The sequence below is a fragment of the Vipera berus genome (assembly GCF_964194415.1).
Source record: "Vipera berus genome assembly, chromosome: 2".
Lineage (NCBI taxonomy): Eukaryota > Metazoa > Chordata > Lepidosauria > Squamata > Viperidae > Vipera > Vipera berus.
Window position 1 is genome coordinate 276,393,964 of NC_138203.1, and position 21,329 is coordinate 276,415,292.

Below are 21,329 nucleotides of genomic sequence, written 5' to 3' on the forward strand. Positions count from 1 at the left end.
ATTGACAATAGAGGTTTATGATTTTGGGGAATAAGACACAATTATTAAGACACAATCATCTTTTCTAGCCACCTATGTATTTTTGACCAATAGTTCTTTGCTTTAGGGCATGTCCACCAAAGATGATAATAATACATGCCTGGATTTCGTCTGCATTTCCAACAATTGCTAGATATATTTTTAAACATTTTTGCTAAGTCTTACAGGTAGTAAGTACCATCTATAGAACATTATTGAAAACAGAAACATGCTTTAATCACTTGAGAAGTTCTCAAACTTTCTTTATTAAAGGAATAAAATCAGTGGCCCGAGGGCCCAGAAGAACCAAGAAGGGGTCATAGCACCTTCAAATACCCCAAGTGTTATACTCAGAACCAGCTTTCAGGCTGGTTAACCATGTTCTTATGTTAAAGGAATTCGTCCCAGGTTTTCAAAACATTTGTGTCTATCTCTCTATCCATGGGGACCTCAAACATCCCTGAATCTGAGAAGAATGCCAATCAAAACAGATCCAGTTTAGCCATTGTAATTGTTTTAACTGTGCATAAAGAAATACTTTCATAGAATTTAGGACTGGGGCAGATAGCAATGCAACAATAAATTAAGAGCCAGAAGCCTAACTGCAGCTCACATCATCAGAGGCATAGAATGGCTGGACTGATGTAAGATTGAAGCTGAAAATTTAAATTTATAATGAGAGGGATGAGAAGCCGAGGAAGACAGATGAGTCATAGTAGATGCAGAATGCAAAACAGACAGATTACAGGTAGTTTAACAATTGTATCTGTGGAGACTTCATCACTGAGCAAGAACTGAGAAAAGCGCTTTATGTTATAATTTTATTATTAAATTATTAAACGTGTTCACTGCACACCACAGTTTGAGGGCACTCTTGAGTGTCTTGCCTTGCCCTAATGTTCATAGCAACACTGACATTACCTAATTTTTTCTTTGTCAAAAGCTATCAATAGTTCTTACACAATGCATAGCGAAACCGCACCCACCCCATTGCCGGCAATGGCAAAAAAAGTCGCGATATGTCACGACACGTCACGTTGCAAGTTTTACATCCCTGCCCTAAAAGAATGCAAATGACCAGCTGTCTGGAAGGAATATAAATCCTTCCATTCTCCACCCTCCAGGCAGAGCTGAAGCAGCTTCTTGGAGGAGAAATGAAATGTCTTCAAAGAAAAACAAAGTCCAGTTGCCTCATGAAAAAGCATCTTTGGGATATTCCCACAGCATTTCTCCATCAGGTTTATCTGCAAGGCAGATTAGCCTTTACATGTGAAATTATATACTGTTGTTTTCACTGGGCCTTGGGCCTACTCCCTACCTGCCTGTCACCCATCACACTTAGCTTTTGAAGATCTCCTGGAGACAACTATCATTTTCAGTGTACCCACAATCTCCTAATGGAGTCTCAACAGTGTTAATGTAGCAAAATAGAGCAGTTTCTCCTTGTTGAACATGACAATGACCCAGAAGCAGATGTGGCAAAATGGCAGCTGCTTCCATAGGTCTATGAATCCCAGGCACACTGAAAAATAACTACTACTTCCACGATACAGTCTTGTGGCCCAGGGATGTGTGTCCTCCCCTCCTTCCCCGACATGAGGTTCAGAGATCTTCGAAAGGTAAGGAGGCGATGGCTGTGAGGCCTAGTGGGGTAGGAGTCAGGCCTAAGGATTGGAGAGACCTGGGGGGACTCTGTAAGGGAAGCAAAGATCTGTGGGGACCCAAAGGGGAGGCCTTTGGAAGCCAAGACTGGGCCTACACTATGCCCCCAACATGGAGGTAGCCAGTGTACCATTAACAATTCATGTATTCATTTAAGGGCTGCATCAGGGAGAGCAGAGGGTTGGGTGTAGTGAAGAAAAGCAGTCTTGCTTAACGGCTGTTGCAACATGAAACTGTAATTGGGAGGCTAAAGGACTACTTGTATGATGGCTGGGGAATTCTGAGGCTCAACATTTGGAGGACAACCAGGTAGAATTCCATAATCAATAAATAAAATACACCACCCAAAAGCACTTTTTGAGGAATTAAACAACTTCTGAAAAAGGAAATATCCAGAAACTTCTGCTGATAACAAAAAACAGGTAGTTAGCTTTTATCAAACTAATACTTTCCACTTTTTTCTGTCCACCTACAAGCCTAATCCTGAGACATGTTTGACTAAAAAAAAAAGAATCAGGCCAGAATTCAAGTAGCCAATTTCTCATCTACACTCACAATGGGAGATCAGAAATGAAATTCAAGGCTTCTCTAAACTCATCAATGTTTGCCTCATGTGGATTTCCTTGTGTGCAATAAGAGATGATTTGTGCCTGAAGAATCGTCCACAGACTGGACATATGAAAGGTTTTTCCCCTGTGTGTAAAACTACATGATTTATAAGGTTAGAACTAGTGCTAAAATCTTTCCCACAATCTGGACACTCATATGGTTTCTCTCCTGTGTGAGTCCTCTGGTGTTTCACCAGGTCAGAATGGTAACTGAAATTTTTCCCACAATTCGGACACTCATACGGTTTCTCTCCTGTGTGGGTCCTCTGATGTATCACCAAGTTGCCATTTTCAGTAAAGCATTTACCACATTGAGAGCACTTGTAGGGCTTCTCTCCTGTGTGGGTCCTCTGGTGTTTCACAAGCACAGAAGGGTAACTGAAACTTTTCCCACATTCTGGACAGTCATACGGCTTCTCTCCTGTGTGAGTCCTCTGGTGTTTTCCCAAATTAGAATGGGAACTGAAACTTTTTCCACATTCGAGACACTCATATGGTTTCTCCCCTGTGTGAATTCTCAGGTGTTTCATCAGGTTAGAACGGTAACTGAAACTTTTCCCACACTCTGGACATTCATAGAGTTTCTCTCCTGTATGTGTCACCTGGTGTATCACCAGGTTGGAATTCTGACTGAAACATTTCCCACAATCGGGACATTTGAAGGGTTTCTCTCCTGTATGAGTCCTCTGATGTATCACCAGGTGGGAATTCTGACTGAAACTTTTCCCACAATCCGGACATTCAAAAGGTTTCTCTCCTGTGTGAATTCTTTGATGATTCACCAGGTCAGAGTTCTGACTGAAACCTTTCCCACAATCAGGACATTCAAAGGGTTTCTCGCCTGTGTGAGTCCTCTGGTGTCTTACCAGGTTGGAAGTGTAACTAAAACTTTTCCCACAATCAAGACATTCAAAGGGTTTCTCTCCTGTGTGAGTTCTCTGGTGTCTTACCAGGTTGGAATTGTGACTGAAACTTTTCCCACAATCAGGGCATTCAAAGGGTTTCTCTCCTGTGTGAGTCCTCTGATGTATCACCAAGTGAGAATTTGTAATGAAACTTTTCCCACAATCAAGACACTCATATGATTTTTCTCCTGTGTGAGTCCTCTGGTGTATCACCAGGTTGCAATTTTGACTGAAACCTTTTCCACAATCAGGACATTCAAAGGGTTTCTCTCCTGTGTGTGTCCTCTGGTGTATCACCAGGTGGGGGTTTGCAATGAAACTTTTCCCACAGTCAGGACAGTCATACGGCTTCTCCCTGGTGTGAGTCGTCTGATGTATCACCAAGTTGCTGTTTTCACTAAAGCATTTACCACATTGGAAGCACTTGTAGGGCATCTCTCCTGCGTGCGTAATTCCATGAACCAAAAAGGAGTTGTTCTGAACAAAGTTTTTACCACATTCAGATAATTTGTATGGCTGTTCTGCACAGTGGAATCTCCCATGCATAATTAGCTGTGATTTGAACTCTGCTTTCCCACAAAAAGCACGTCTGTGGATCTTTTCCACCACTGATATAGTAGAGGTCAAAATATATGTTTAGTGGTACATTGATTTAAACCCTTTTCTTCCTCACAGGGCGAGGCCCGCATTACTGTCTGCCCTAGGTGACTATCCAGTTGACCTTTTCATCCCTACTGACTTCCAGATATTTCCCTCTTGTTCTGAATGGAAAAAATAATCTCCTTTGTCCTTTTCATTTAATGTATCCCTGTGTTCTACACAGTGCTTTTTTTGTAAAAGAAAAAGGTGCCGGAACTCACAGATGTCATACAACCCGCCTTGCCTACCCTACAAGGTTCCATCCAAAAAAGGTGCCGGAACTCCGTTCTGAGCGTTCTATGAGAAAAAAAGCCCTGGTTCTACACAATCTACTTTTTCCAGCTGAAAATCTCTTCTTGATCTTCTCTTTTCTGTCTCTCACCTGATGGGGAAGGAGATGAATTGTGTGGTTTTCTGAAGGAAAGGGAAAATATTTTTATTTCTGCCTCAACTTGCTTTGTTTTTTAAGGTTGCTTGTTACTCTCAGTTGTCCAGTGTGCTCTTATTGGCATCATCTTTGTCTGTAAGATTCAAATGGAAGTGTTACATTTTTTATAAAATGGTTGCACAACATGTGAAAAAAATATACATTACAATGAAAAAGCAAACCTGCCACAATGCTAGAATAATCTTACATTAATTATGACTCATTTGACTACCAAAATATCCATTCAAACATGAAATTCACTTGTTGACGGGTCAGTCACAATTTCTTAGCCTTGCAAAGGGCTATCATCAAATACAGTTCTGTGAAAAAGAAAGTACACCCTCTATTTTACATATCAGGATATATTTAAAAATCATTTGGTTTTTTGCAGTTCTTAAAAATGGGTAAATATGACCTCAGATGAACAACACATGACATATTACACCCATGACATCATTTTTTTTTTACAAAAAGAAAGCTGAAGTGAAAACACTCTTACTGCTTCCATAGGCACGAAGAGGCTAAGTAGCAGCCAAGTGCTGCTAATCAAGTGCCCTTGATCAATTGATCATCATCTATAAAAGCTGAAGTTGTATGAGTTTGCTTGTCTCCAGCATTGAGGTGTGTGTTAAATGCCAAAGAGAAAAGATATCAGTGGGGATCTTAGAGAAGCAATTGTTGCTGCCCATCTATCTGGGTGCTCCAACACTGGAAGATTTTAAGAAGAAGTAGAAGCAGAAGTAGAAGATAATAATAAAAACACTTGAACACCATTGGCATTGACAAATTTGCCATTAATCAATTGCAAAAGGTGGCCTTACTAGGAACTGCTTCCATCCTGCGACGATATCTGTAATACCATCGAACATCGACATCTGCCTATCCCAGGTCCTTGGTAAGGACTCGATAGGTAGACAAAAATGCCAAATCCAGTCTGAACATCTGGCTGACTGTGCGATGATTAATAATAATAATAATAATAATAATAATAATAATAATAATAATAATAATAATAATAATAATAATAATAAAGTTGGAAGGGACCTTGGAGGTCATCTAGTCCAACCCCCTGCTCAAGCAGGAAACCCTATACCATTTCGGAAAAATGGCTGTCCAGTCTCTTCTTAAAAACTTGCAGTGTTGGAGTATTCACCACTTCTGGAGGCAGGTTGTTCCACAGGTTAATTGTTCTAACTGTCAGGAAGTTTCTCCTTAGTTCCAGGTTGCTTCTCTCCTTGATTAGTTTCCATCCGTTGCTTCTTGCCTTGCCTTCGGGCGCTTTGGAAAATAGCTTGACTCCGTCTTCTTTGTGGCAGCCCCTGAGATATTGGAACACTGCTATCATGTCCCCCCTCGTCCTTCTCTTCATTAGACTAGACATACCCAATTCCAGCATCCGTTCCTTATATGTTTTAGCCTCCAGTCCCCTGATCATCTTTATTGCTCTTCTGTTGGACAACTATTTGTCTGAAATGGTATAGGGTTTCCTGCCTGAACAGGGGGTTGGACTAGATGACCTCCAAGGTCCCTTTCAATCCTGTTATTCTGTTATTTGGGAAGGGTTATAAGGCCATTTCCAAATCATTTTAAATCCATCATTCTACAATGTGGAAGATTATTCATAGGTAGAATATATTCAAGACAGTTGCCAATCTTCCCAGGAGTGGAAGTCCAAGAAAATTCACCCCAAGGTCAAACCGTGCAATGGTCATAGAAATTACAAAAAATAAAATAAAAATCAAAGTTATATCTCAGACTCCACAAGACACATTTAGCATGTTATCGTTCACGACAGTGCAGTCAGAAAAAGACTGAACGAGTACGGTTCGTTTGGAAGAGTTGTCAGGCGAAAGCCTCTTCTCTCTAGACAGGGGGTAGCAGCATGGCTGAGGTTTGCAAAGTTGCATTGGAAGAAATCACAAGATTTCTAGAACACTTGTCCTCTGGACGGTGAGACCGAAGCGGAGATGTCGTGGCCATAATACACAGGGCTACGTTTGATGAAAACCAAACATGGCATATCAGCACAGACATCTCATACCAACCATCAAGCACGCTGATGAAGGGGCGATGAGTTGGGCTTGTTTTGCAGCCACAGGACCTGGCCACTTTGCAGTCATTGCGTTGACTATGAGCTCCTCTCTGTACTAGAGTATTCTAGAGTCAATTGTGAGGCCACCTGTCCAACCGCAGTTTTTCACAAATGGGATCTATTTTGGTTTTCTTTTTGTAAAATACACGATTACATGACATCATATGCTCATGTGTTATTATTGTTCATCTGAGGTTGTGTTCACCTACTTTTAAGATTTCTAAGGACCAGATGATTTTTACTATGTCCTGATATGTAAAACCATAAAACTCAAGAGGGTGTATTTTTTTCCACATGGCTGCATATCTGGAACTGCTGTAGATAGATTATACATTTGCAGATATATGCATACAGAAATACAAATACAAATGTATGTATGGAGAAGTATAGAAAGTGGAAAGTGGGGCACATAACTAAGTCAGAATATCAGCAAATACCCCGAGCCTGCAAAGATGAAGTGAGAAAAGCTAAGGTTCAAAATGAACTGAAGTTTGCGACCAAAGTCACAAATAACAAAAAAAGCTTCTTTCAACATGTGGAAAACAAGAAAAAAAGTCAAGGAAATTATTGGTCCATTAGTGGGTGAAAGTGGCAAGAACAGGGAGAAAGCAGAACTAGTTAACTCATTTTTTGCATCTGTCTTTACACAAAGGGAAAAAACAGACTAACCTATCAAAAATAGTGCTGTAAAAAACAGAATAGAAACACAAGTTAAGATAGGCAAGAAAATGGCAAGTGAGCACCTGTCCAGCCTAGACGAGTTCAAATCACCAGGACCAGATGGATTACACCCCAAGGTTCTGAAGGAACTGGCAGACGTGATCTCAGAACCACTGAACTATATTTTTCAAAGATCCTGGAGCACTGGGGAACTACCAGAGGACTGGAAGAGAGCTGATGTAGTTCCCATCTTCAAAAAAGGGAAAAAAATAGATTCAGTAAACTACAGATCTAACAGCCTGACCTCAATACCTGGGAAGATTCTAGAAAAGATAATCAAACAACAAATCAGCGAACACCTTCATGCAAACAAAGTCATCACTAAAAGTCAATGGGTTTGTCAAAAACAGATCATGCCAGACAAATCTTATTGCATTCTTTGACCAAGTGACAAAATTAGTTGTGGATCAGAGGAATGCTGTGGATATAATTTGCTTGGACTTCAGTAAGGCATTTGATAAAGTAGATCACAAACTACTACTTGATAAGATAGAAAAATGTGGATTAGACAGCATCACCACCAGATGGATTTGTAGCTGGCCGACCAGCCGTATTCAGCGTGTGGTCCTCAATGGAACTGCATCTACATGGAAGGAAGTATGTAGTGGGGTGCCCCAGGGCTCAGTTCTGGGCCCAGTGCTCTTCAACATCTTCATCAACGATTTGGACAAGGGGATAGATGGGGAACTCATCAAATTTACAGACGACACCAAGCTGGCAGGAATAGCCAACACTCCAGAAGATAGGCTTAAGATACAGGAAGATCTGGACAGACTTGAACCCTGGGCGCTATCTAACAAAGTGAAATTCAATGGTGAAAATAGTAAGGTTCTAGGCAAGAAAAACCAAATGTACAGGTACAGTATAGGTGGGTACCTTGCTCAATAGTAGTAACTGTGAGAGGGATCTCGGAGTCCTAGTGGACAATCACTTAAATATGAGCCAGCAGTATGCTGCAGCTGCCAAAAAAGCCAACAGAGTGCTAGGTTGCATTAACAGAGGGATAGAATCAAGATCATGTGAAGTATTAATACCACTTTACAATGTCTTGGTAAGGCCACAAATGGAATACTGCATCCAGTTTTTGTCACCAAAATGTAAAAAAGATGTTGAGACTCTGGAAAGAGTACAGAGAAGAGCATCAAAGATGATTAGAGGTCTGGAGGCTAAAACATATAAGGGATGGTTGCTGGAATTGGGTATGTCTAGTTTAATGAAGAGAAGGACTAGGGGTGACATGATAGCAGTGTTCCAATATCTCAGGGGCTGCCACAAAGAAGGAGTCAAACTATTCTCCAAAGTGCCTGAAGGCAAGACACAAAGCAACGGATGGAAACTAATCAAGGAGAGAAGCAACCTAGAACTAAGGAGAAATTTCCTGACAGTTAGAACAATTAACCAGTGGAACAACCTGCCTCCAGAAGTGGTGAATGCTCCAACACTGCAAGTTTTTAAGAAGAGACTGGACAGCCATTTGTCTGAAATGGTATAGGATTTCCTGCCTGAGCAGGGGGTTGGACTAGATGACTTCCAAGGTCCCTCCAACTTCACTACTACTACTACTACTATTACTACTGTTGTTGTTGTTGTTGTTGTTAGCTGCGAAGTCGTGTCCGACCCATCGCGACCCTATGGACAACATTCCTGCAGGCCTTCCTGTCTTCTACCATCTTCTGGAGTCCATTTAAGCTCACGCCTACTGCTTCAGTGACTCCATCCAGCCACCTCATTCTCTGTCGTCCCCTTCTTCTATTGCCCTCAATCTTTCCCAGCATTAGGCTCTTCTCCAGTGAGTCCTTCCTTCTCATTAGGTGGCCAAAGTATTTGAGTTTTAGCTTCAGGATCTGGCCTTCTAAAGAGCAGTCAGGATTGATCTCCTCTAGGACTGACCGGTTTGATCGCCTTGCGGTCCAAGGGACTCGCAGGAGTCTTCTCCAGCACCATAGTTCAAAGGCCTCAATTCTTTGGCGCTCAGCCTTTCTTATGGTCCAACTTTCACTGCCATACATTGCAACTGGGAAGACCATAGCCTTGACTATACGCACTTTTGTTGACAGGGTGATGTCTCTGCTTTTTAGTGTGCTGTCTAGATTTGCCATGGCTTTCCTCCCCAGGAGCAAGCGTCTTTTAATTTCTTGGCTACAGTCCCCATCTGCAGTGATCTTGGAGCCCAGGAAAACAAAATCTGTCACTACCTCCATTTCTTCCCCATCTATTTGCCAGGAATTGAGAGGGCCAGATGCCATGATCTTGGTTTTCTTAATGTTAAGTTTCAACCCAAGTTTTGCACTCTCCTTCTTCACCCGCAACAAGAGGCTCTTTAGTTCTTCTTCACTTTCTGCCATTAACTATTACTACTACTACTACTATTGTTATTATTATTAAAATCCATGTGTTTTCAGCTTGAAAAAAAGTTCCAAAATGGTTGCAGTCAAACCTTCTGACATAATTTTAGAAATGTGGGTCCCTTAAGTGACGAAATGATGCCTAAAGCTCTGCAAGATTTGAAGCACCAGTTTTGCCCATGGAAGTCCTCCGCTCCAAATAAGGGCAGAAAATACTGTCCACAAGTACTTTGGTGACATCCCAATTCAAGTAATCCTCACTTACCTATCACAATCGGAACCAATATCTGCAACACTAAGCAGCCCAGTGATTAAGCATGATATCACATCGACAGTGCAAACTTATCTGTTCTTCTACAGTTATTAAATTACTATGGGTTTTTAAAGGCAATTTCACATGACCGTGACTTGCAACTTCCTGCTGGCACCCCCATTGATTTTGCTTTCTGAAAGCTAGCGAGAAGGTCACAAATGGGGATCATAGTGTGGTACGCTGCAACCATCATAAATGTGCAGCGGTTGGCAACACCTGAATTGGTACAACTCCTTTTCCTGCACCTTCATAACCCCAGAACTGCTGGAGTAAGATTGATTGTGCTATGGTAACAACAAATTTGTGGACCAGGTGTACGTCTGCTTTCACAATGCCATTGTAACTTTGAAGTCTCAGGGAACAAGTGGTAAGCAAGGACAACAAAGAGCCTTGGTGGAGCAGTGGGCTGATGCCTCCTTAAGTAACACCAGCTGCCTGCAATTAGTACAGGTTCGCATCCCACCAGGCTCAAGGTTGACTCAGCCTTCCATCCTTCCGAGGTAGGTAAAATGAGGACCCAGATTGTTGGGGGCAATTAAGCTGACTTTGTAATAATGCCGCTTGGGGTGTGTGTGTGAAAGCCCTAATAAGCGGGCATATACATAGAATGAAGGCTACTGCTAAGCTTGTAAGCCGCCCTGAGTCTTCGGAGAAGGGCGGGATATAAATGGAATTAAAATAAATAAAAAATAAAAAAATAACTGAACATCCCCAAAAGTTCTCAATAGCTTTTTAAAAAACAAAAACAAAAACCAAAGTGCTGGGTTAAGCACAGTTGAACCTGGTTAATACATAGGCGGGGCACCAATAGGAAACACTGTGCTTGTTTGCTAGACATGGAAGTAAAAAAAAAAAAACTCACAAGAGAGCAGATGTAGACCAGTTTGATATTGTTGTCAAAAAACCCTGCAGAATATCACAGCTGGAAGGGACCTTGGAGGTCTTCTTGTCCAACCCCTGTTCAGGCAGGATGTTCTCTGGCTTTATGGAATCAGCTGCCGGTCGAGCTCCGGATGGCACCTGACCTTCGCTCCTTCCGACGTGGTCTGAAGACCCATCTATTTGAACAAGCCGGCCTGGCCTGATGGGGGATATGTTGGGGTTTTAATGGGGATTTTTATATTGTTATTGATTGTTTTAGCTGGGCTACTATTTAATTCTTTTTTAATTTTTGTATTTTGTATTTTTTATATGTGCCCTGTTCACCGCCCTGAGTCCTTCGGGAGAAGGGTGGTATATAAATATAATAAAATAAATAAATAAATATATATACATCCTGTATATATATATATATATATATATATATATATATATATATATATATATATATATATATATATATATATATATATATATATATATATATATATATATATATATATATATATATATATATATATATATATATACAGGATGTTCTATATACATTCTATATACATGTTCTATATACAAATGGCTGTCTACTTAAAACCCTCCAGTGATGCAGCACCCACAACTTCTGGAGGGAAGCCATTCCCAAAGAATCAACCTTCGCTTGAAGGAGACTTTTTAAATCTTCCCACCAGTACAAAAATTGCAGCCCCCAGTTTAACAGCCTGCAGCACCAGCGGACTGAAAAGTTGGGGAGGGAAGGAAAATGCAGCAGCAGCAGCAGCTGACCTGCTTCAGCCTAGTTGCTTCTCTGCTCGGACGCCGTGGAGGAAGCCCAACAGCCCCGCTCGCTCTCGGCTTCTCCTCCGACCTGCCCTCCACTCACCTTCCAGCTGCTGCTTCCATCCTTGGAAGAGCACAAAAGCCGCTCTGCACAACACGTTCCTCCTCTTATGAGTGATCCGGAAGAAGTTCCTCTCCTCCCATCCTTTCTAGCAAGGCTGTATTCGATGGTTTTAACTCCTTTAAGCTCAACCAAAAGGTTCCTCTGTTCTGACTGCCATCTCCAGATAGGAGGCGGAAGGACAGGCTTGTTCCGTCTCTCCCTAAGGCGCTTTTGCAAGATGTTTTCACTGATTTAAGTGCTGTCGAGTCATCTTCGACTCCTAGCAGCCTACCTTTTCATCTGATCAAAGTGAAATACTGAAATGTGAAGTTACGTAGTTTGCGAAGATTGGCTACAGTGCTGAGCCTTAAAGAATAGAATAGAATGGAATAGGCAGTGCTTTTTTTGTAAAAGAAAAAGGTGCCGGAACTCACACATGTCATACAACCCGCCTTGCCTACCCTACAAGGTTCCATCCAAAAAAGGTGCCGGAACTCCGTTCTGAGCGTTCTATGAGAAAAAAAGCCCTGGGAATAGGAATGGAATGGAATAGAATGAATTGGAAGAGACCTTGGAAGTCTTCTAGTACAACCGCCCTCCCCCCCCCTTGCCCTCCCCCCCCCCTTGCCGCTGAAACAGGAGAACCTATACCAGGGGTAGGCAACCTCGGCTCTTTTATGACTCATGGGAGTTGAAATCCATGAGTCATAAAAGAGCCGAGGTTGTGTAAAGGTAAAGGTTCCCCTGCACATGCGTGCTAGTCGTTTCCGACTCTAGGGGCCGGTGCTCATCTCCGTTTCAAAGCCGAAGAGCCAGCGTTTGTCCGAGGATGTCTCCGTGGTCATGTGGCTGGCATGGCTAGACGCCAAAGGCGCACGGAACGCTGTTACCTTCCCACAGGAGTGGTCCCTATTTTTCTACTTGCATTTTTACGTGCTTTCAAACTGCTAGGTTGGCAGAAGCTGGGACAAGTAACGGGCGCTCACTGTGCTACGCGGCACTCGGGATTTGACCTGCCAAACTGCCGATCATCTGATCAACAAGCTCAGCGTCCTAACCCACTGAGCCACCGCCTACCCCTGACCTATACCATCTCAGACAAGTGACTGTCCATTCCCTTCTTTTAAAACTCCTGTGAGGTTTCTGGAGGTAAAGCTGTTCCACTGGTTAATTGTCCTCACTGTTAGGAAGTTTCTCCTTAATTCCAGGTTGCTTCTCTCTTGATTAGTTTCCATCCATTGTTTCTTGTCCTGCCCTCTGGTGTTTTGGAGAATAATTTGACCCCCTCTTTTTTGTGGCAGCCTCTTAAATACTGGAATACTGCTATCATGTCACTCCTATTTCTTTTCTTTAGACTAACCAAACCCAAGTCCTGCAGCCATTCTTCATATGTTTTACTCTCCAGGCCTTATTTACTCTTCCAAGGTCTCAACATCTTTTTCGTAGTACGGTGACCAAAACTGGTTGTAGTATTCCAGGTGTGGTCTCACTAGAGTTTTATAAAGTGGTACTAATACTTTGCGTGACCTTGATTCTATACCTCCGTTTAGGCAACCCAGGATTGTATTAGCTTTTTTAGTGGCTGCTGCACATTGCTGGCTCATAGTCAAGTGTTCGTCCACTGGGACTCCAAGGTCCCTCTCACAGTTACTCTTTTTGAGCCAGATCTCACCTAATGTGTACTTATATCTTTGATTTTTCCTGCCTAAATGTAAAACTTTGCTTTTCTTCACATTAAAATTCACTTTGTTGGATAGGGCCCATTGTTCCAAAGATCTTTGTCAAGATCTTTTTGAATCCTGAGCTTGTCTTCTGAGATGTTGGCTATTCCTGCCAGTTTAGTGTTACCTGCAAATTTGATGAGTTCCCCTTCTATTCTCTTATCTAAGTCATTGATGAAGATATTGAAGAGTACTGGGCCTAAGACGGGGCCTTGTGGTACCCCACTGCTTACTTCTCTCCATGTGGATGTAGTGCCATTGAAGACTATTCATTGAGTACGGTTTGTCAGCCAGCTACAAACCCATCTGGTGGTGATGTTGTCTATTCCACCCTTTTCTAGTTTACCAAGCAGTAGATTGTGGTCTACTTTGTCGAATGCGTTACTGAAAACTAAGTATACTATGTCTACAGCATTTCGCTGGTCTAAAGGTTTATGAAGTTCTTACAGAACTACATAAAAGGAGTTGGAAGAGACCAACTCTCCAAGGAGACCCTTCCAGACAATTGGCTGTCCAATCTCCTCTTAAAAGCCTCCACTGATGGAGCACCCACAACTTCCAAAGCATTTCCACTGATTAATTATTTTTACTGAATGGAAATTTCTCCTTGATTCTAGGTTGCATCTCTTTTTGATAAGTCTCCTTCTGTTACTTCTTATCCTGCTCTCAAGTGCTTTGGACAATAGGTCCATCCCATTTTTTCTGTGTCAGTCCCTCAAATATTGAAAGACTTTTATGATGTCAACCCCGAGTCCTTCTCTGTGTTAGACTACTAGACATATCCAGTTCCTGCAACTGTTCATCGTAGAACTATTTAGAAGTAGAAATAAAGCAATTACAAGGAGGATATGTTCTAAGTCATGGGTGTCAAACTTGTCATATCACATGATGTGTCGTGACTTTTTTTCACATTCCCGGAGCTGGGATGGGTGCGGCCTCTGCATGATGCAACCAGCCCACAGGCTGGCAGTTTGACACCCCTATTCTAAGTCAAAAGAAGAAAATAGAATGTTAAAAAAATATGGAAAGTTGTAAAAGTGTGCAAACTCCCACGATACCTTTTCACACCATCAAAAATAGAACAGCTTGTAATCCAGAACTGTTATCAGGCAATCATAGGACATCTGTTACACAGTATTTATCACAATGGTAAAGGCCAGATATTACCAATTCAGTCAGTATTTTAAGCCCCTACACATAAAAATCTAAACAACAATGGTTAAGAATTAAAAGAATACTGTGTTATTTAAAGGGAACCATGGATTTAGGACTGCATCTACAACCATCAAGTGAATTGGAATTGAAATGCTTTGTAGACAGAGTTTGGGCTGATGATGTATGAGATAAAAAGTCAATGTCAGGATTTGTTATGTTTGCAAACACACTAGTTGGTTGGAAATCTAGAAAACAGACTACCATTGCCATTTCCACAGCTGAAGCATAATTCATAGCATTATCAGAATTGTGTTCAGAGATGACATGGTATACAGAATTATTAAAGGATTTGGATATTGAAGTGAAAGGACCTTTACCAGTATTTGAGGATAACATAACATGTATACAAATGGCAACAGGTGAGAGAGTAAAAACTAGAAGCCTGTTGACACAAAATAATGTAATGTCAGAGAAGCAGTGAAAGAAAATGTAATAGACCTAATTTATTGTCCATCAGAAAATAATTTAGCTGACCTTGTGACAAAGCCATTATGTATACAGAAACACAAGAATCTTGTGAAACAATTGGATTAAAATCCGTCCAGCTATGAATTGGAGGGGTGTTGGGATATTAAATTTAGTAACTGGAACAGTAAAATTGTACAATGGATTGGAACATGCAGTTGTAGTTGATTGGACTGCTGGCTCCTGCGTAAGGCAATCTGAGCCATGATTGGTTGCTGTGGATCTAAAGGGGGTGTTTCCCATTTCCTCCCGCTTTTTTTCCTTCTGCATGTTTTATGTGCTGTTTGGATTTACCTCATGATGTTCCTGTGTTCCTGACCATCTTGTTTGCTGTAAATATAAATGTTAAAAATATTTATGCAAATAAACTACAAATTTGCATCAGTGTCTCTGACTCATTTGGAAACTTGTGAAATTCCCTGACAGGATTATTTCTATTACACCCAGAAAAAAAGCAATATAGATTGTTAATAAAGTGCTTTGATGTTTAGCTTTCCTGTTGGTTCACCTGTTAATTACTTTGCCTTTATATATTGTAGATAGATAAATGTCAAAATGATTATAAATAGAGGTAGAAGTTTATAAATTTTGGGCCTGCTGCACAAGGGGAGGAAATTAATATTGCTCCAATATATTTATGAATATTCAAGTGGGGTATAATTTATGTAAATCTGTTCTTGACTTTTTTAAATGCACACTTTAAGGGACGCGGTGGCTCAGTGGGTTAGGACGCTGAGCTTGTTGATCAAATGGTCGGCAGCTTGGCGAGTCGAATCCTGAGTGCCGTATAACAGAGTGAGCGCCTGTTACTTGTCCCAGCTTCTGCCAACCTAGCAGTTCGAAAGCACGTAAAAAATGCAAGTAAAAAAATAGGGACCACTACGGTGGGAAGGTAACAGCGTTCCGTGCGCCTTTGGCATCTAGTCATGCCGGCCACATGACCATGGAGACGTCCTCGGACAAGCGCTGGCTCTTCAGCTTTGAAACGGAGATGAGCACCGGCCCCTAGAGATAGAAACGACTAGCACGCATGTGCGGGGGAACCTTTACCTTACCTAATGCACATTTTTAAAAAATGTTTTCATTAGACTTTTGATTTTGAAAAAAATCTTTTCTCAGAATCTGTACTTTATATTAATTTTCCAAATAACATAACTGTTGTTGTTTTTTCCAAAAAAGTCCCTTTGCCAGAAGCAATTTCATGGTACTTATTTTCTAAAGTGCCTTTACATTCACAGAATCACAGCATCATAGAGTTGGGTTGTATCATGGTGTCACCAGCACAGTGTAAAGTGATTCTATCATTTCTTGTTGTCTTCACACTATTCCTGTCGATGCAGCCTAGGACTGCATTGGTGTTTTTTGGCAGTTGCAGCACAATACTGGCACAAGTGGTACTTGTTCATTTATCATGCACCCCAGGGATATATGGCCTGCCCTTTTGGAGATCTCCCAGAGGCAGTCACCCACAATTCCTTAACATGGTTTACAAAGTGTTAAGTTAGCAAAGCAAAATAGTTTGTCCCACTCCCATGCGACAGTGATCCAGAAGCAGCCACCATTTTGACACAGACGCAGGCATGGCAAAATAGCAGCTGTTTCCACAAGTCCATGACATGGCCCAGGGATGAAGTTGGGGTGGAGAGGATAGGCCTCCAAGAGCTTTCCCTAACCCTGAGGTAGTCACTGTTCCGCCTAATGACTTGCACATTCATTTAACGGCTTCATCAGAGAAGGTGGTGGTGGTAGTTAAGTAAGGTAATCTCGCTCAACAACCATTGCAACATGTAACCATAAATGGCAGACCCCATTACAATTGTACCTTGAGGACTTCTGTGGTGGCTGAGGAATTCTGGTGCTCAAAATCTGGAGGAGACCAAAGTAGAAGACAGAAACACCACATGTTGGAATTCCAAAATCAATATACAAAAAACACCACTCAAAAGCCTTTTTGAGTTCAACAACTTCTGAAAAAGGAAATATCAAAAAAAAATGTCTGCTAATAATCATAAACAGATAGTTAGCCTTTATCAAACTAAGATTTTTTTTCTATTCACCTACATGAGTAATGCCGAGACGTGTTTGACTAAGAATTGACGAGAATTACCTATACTCCTAATGAGAGACCAGAAATGAAATTCAAGCCTTCTCTAAACTCATCAACTGTTGACTCATGTGGATTTCCTTATGGGCAATAAGGGACGATTTATGCCTAAAGGATTGTCCACACACTGGACATTTGAAAGTTTTCTCTCCTGTGTGAGTCGTCTGATGTCTCATGAGATGGAAATTTTTAATGAAACTTTTCCCACAATCAAGACATTCAAAGGGTTTCTCTCCTGTGTGAGTCCTCTGATGTATCACCAGGTTGGAATTTTGACTGAACCTTTTGCCACAAATAGGACATTCGAATGGTTTCTCTCCTGAGTGAGTCCTCTGGTGCATCACTAGGCTAGAATTCACACTGAAACGTTTCCCACAATCAACACATTCAAAGGGTTTCTCTCCTGTGTGAGTCCTCTGGTGTTTCACCAGGTTGGAATTTTGACTGAAACTTTTTCCACAAACAAGACAATCAAATGGTTTCTCTCCTGTGTGAGTCCTCTGGTGTATCACAAGGCTGCAGTATTGACTGAAACTTTTCCCACAAATAGGACATTCAAAAGGTTTCTCTCCAGTGTGAGTCCTCTGGTGTATCACCAGGCTAGAATTGAGACTGAAATGTTTCCCACAATCAAGACATTGAAAGGGTTTCTCTCCCGTATGAGTCCTCTGGTGTTTCACCAGGCACGAATTCTGACTGAAACTTTTCATACAATCAGGACACTCAAAGGGTTTGTCTCCTGTGTGAGTCCTCTGGTGTATCACCAGGCTGGAATTAAGACTGAAACGTTTCCCACAATCAACACATTGAAAGGGTTTCTCTACCGTGTGAGTCCTCTGGTGTTTCACCAGGCTGGAATTCTGACTGAAACTTTTCGTACAATCAGGACATTCAAACGGTTTATCTCCTGTGTGAATCCTCTGGTGTTTCACCAGGCTGGAATTGTGACTGAAACATTTCCCACAATCAGGACATTCAAAGGGTTTCTCTCCTGTGTGAGTCGTCTGGTGTATCACCAGGCTGGAATTGTGACTGAAACTTTTCCAACAATCAGGACACTCAAAGGGTTTGTCTCCCGTGTGTGTCCTCCGGTGTATCACTAGGCTGGAATTGTGACTGAAACTTTTCCCACAATCTGGACACTCATACGGTTTTTCTCCTGTGTGAGTCCTCTGGTGTTTCACTAGGCTGGAATTGTGACTGAAACTTTTCCCACAATCAGGACATTCAAAGGGTTTCTCTCCTGTGTGAGTTCTCTGATGGTTCACCAGGCTGCAATACCGACTGAAACTTTTCCCACAAATAGGACATTCAAAAGGTTTCTCTCCTGTATGAGACCTCTGGTGTATGACTAGGCTGGAACTGTGACTGAAACTTTTCCCACAATGAGGACACTCATAGGGCTTCTCTCCTGTGTGAATCCTCTGGTGATTCACCAGGTTGGAATTCTGACTGAAACTTTTGCCACAATCTGGGCATTCATAAGGTTTATCTCCTGTGTGAGTTCTCTGGTGATTCACTAGGTGGGAATTCTGACTGAACCTTTTCCCACAATCCAGACACTCATACGGTTTCTCTCCTGTGTGAGTCCTCTGGTGATTCAGTAGGTGGGATTTATGAATGAAATTTTTCCCACAATCTGGGCACTCATGCAATTTCTCTCCTGTGTGAGTCCTCTGATGTATCACCATATCATAATTCTGACTGAAACGTTTCCCACAAACTGGACAGTCATATGGTTTCTGTCCTGTGTGAGTGCTCTGGTGTTTCATGAGGCTGGAATTGTGACTGAAACTTTTCCCACAATCAGGACATTCAAAAGGTTTGTTTCCTGTGTGTGACCTTTGGTGTCTCGTAAGGTGGAATTTTCTAATAAAACGTTTCCCACAATCTGGACATTCATATGTCTTCTCTCCTGTGTGAGTCCTCTGGTGATTCACTAGGTGGGATTTTTGACTGAAACTTTTACCACAATCTGGACACTCATATGGTTTTTCTCCTGTGTGAGTCCTTTGGTGGCTCACTAGATGGAATTTCTGAATGACACTTTTCCCACAATCTGGGCACTCATACAATTTCTCTCCTGTGTGAGTCCTCTGATGTATCACCAGGTCATAATTTCAACTGAAAAATTTCCCACAATCAGGATATTCAAAGGGTTTATCTCCTATGTGTGTCCTCTGGTGTCTCGTTAGGTGGAATTTTCTAATGAAACTTTTGCAACAATCTGGACAGTCATATGATTTCTCTCCTGCGTGAGTCCTCTGGTGGTTCACCAGGTGGGAATTCTGACTGAAACTTTCCCCACAATTTGGACACTCATATGATTTTTCTCCGGTGTATGTCCTCTGGTATTTCATCAAGTTGCTGTGTGTGGGTCCTTCCATCAACCATAAGGGAACTCTTTTGGCCAAAGTTTTTGCCACATTCAGAGAATGTGTATGGCTTTTCTCCAATGTAGATCATTTCATGCACAATCAGCCATAATTTGGAGTCTGTACTTTTCCCACAATATGCACATCACTGCAGTTATTCCGCTATGTGTGATCCCTCGTTTAGTGGTGCTTTGATTGCAAGCTACTGTTTCCTTCCTCAGAGGGCAAGGTCAGCATTACTGTCTGCCCTATGTGGCTATCCAATTGACCTTTTCCTCCCCACTAACTTTCAGATAATACTCTCTTTTTCTGAATGGAAAAATAATCTCCCTTGACTTTTCATGAAATATATCTTTGAGTTCTGCATACTCCACTTTTTCCAGCTTGAAATCTCTTCTTAATTTCCTCTCCTTTGTCTCTCACCTGCTGGAGAAGGAGAAGAATTGTATGGTTTTCTGGAGGAAATAGAAAATATTTTAATTTCTGGCTCAATTTGCTTTGCTTTTCAAAGTTGCTTGTTATTATTAGTTTTCCAGACTGTTCTTATTGGTATCCTCTTTTTCTGTAAGATTCAAATAAAAGTATAACTTTAATTATTTATATAAAGGTTGCAGAAAATGTCAAAAAAAAAGGAAAGAAGTGTCGATTACAGGTAAAAAGCAAACATGGCACAATGCTAGAATAACCTCTTATAATAGTTATGATTCGTTTGACACTTTGAAGATTATCGAGATCCAAGTTCACATATCCATTCAATCATGAAATTCTCTTTTTGCTTTGGATCAGTCTCAAATTCTTAATATGGCAAATTTTGGGTAGAAACTCTGTAATTAAGATGAATAGAATAATAGAGTTGGAAGGGACCTTGAAGGTCTTCTGGTCCAATCTCCTGCTCAGGCAGGAGACTCTATATCATTTCAGACAAGTGGCTGTTGAGTTTCTTTTTGAAAGCCTCCAGTGTTGGATCACACACAACTTCTGAAGGCAAGCTATTCCACTGATTGATTGCTCTAATTATTGGGAATTTTCTCTTTAGCTCTAGGTTGCTTCTCTCCTTGGTTAATTTCCACCCATTGCTTCTTCTATTGGAACACTGCTATCATGTCTCCCCTAGTCCTTCTCATTAGACTAGACATATCCAATTCCTGTAACCATTCTTTGTATTTTAACCTGTAGCCCCCTAATTACCAAAGGTGCATTTTCTGTTATAGAGTTTACCAACCACACCCACAACAAACCTGTTCGATTGGAGCAACACAAAAACCATCGGCCATGCTACCACCCGCCATGCTCGTAAGTTCACCCAAGACTGGCACTACACAAGCAATTCCATCAACAGAAACTTTGACTACTATGTTTCCCCGAAAATAAGACCTGGTCTTATTTTTTGCCTCCAAAAGAGGCAGCAGGTCTTATTTTTTGGGGGGTGGTGGTAATGTCTTTTCCACCCACCTCCGGCACCGACAGCCCTGCCCAGCTGGCCAACTTCTTCTGCGGCCAAAGGAGTAGGTTCATTTGGCAGCTGAGAATGGAGCTCTGGCCTGCATTTTGCAATGAAAGGCCTTTCTGGAAGGCCTCTGTAGCTGAGAACCGATTCAATCCATAGCTCGGTTCTCGGCTGCAGAGGCCTTTTGGAAAGGCCTCTGACTGCAGAATGCAAGGCTGGAGATGCCGCAGAAGAAGTGGCCGGCGAGGAGAGGCCTGGATGCAAGGTAAGTGGATACGGGGAGCTTGGGGCAGCTCCACACCCCCGCCCCCATCCTAGCCTGGTTTTTAGATTTGTACTTCACCCTAAAAGTAGGGTTTATTTGGGGTAGGGCTTATATTAGGCCCACCCCAAAAAATCAAGCTAAGGCTTATTTTTGGGGTAGGCCTTACTTTCGGGGAAACCAGCCTATGAACCCTTCAGAATCCAAACTGACCGTACAACAAACTAGAGATGGCACCGACCCTCAACCAACCTA

General features: G+C 41.7%; 1 long non-coding RNA gene across 1 annotated transcript; it reads right to left on the minus strand.

Moving 5' to 3' along the window:
* Positions 1–264: 264 nt before the first annotated feature.
* On the minus strand, positions 265–10,955 carry LOC308664102. Its single transcript, XR_014025606.1, has 2 exons — positions 10,592–10,955; positions 265–4,353 (listed from the first exon to the last, which is right to left on the minus strand). It is a non-coding gene; the product is annotated as an uncharacterized lncRNA (long non-coding RNA).
* Between the last annotated feature and the right edge of the window lie 10,374 nt (positions 10,956–21,329).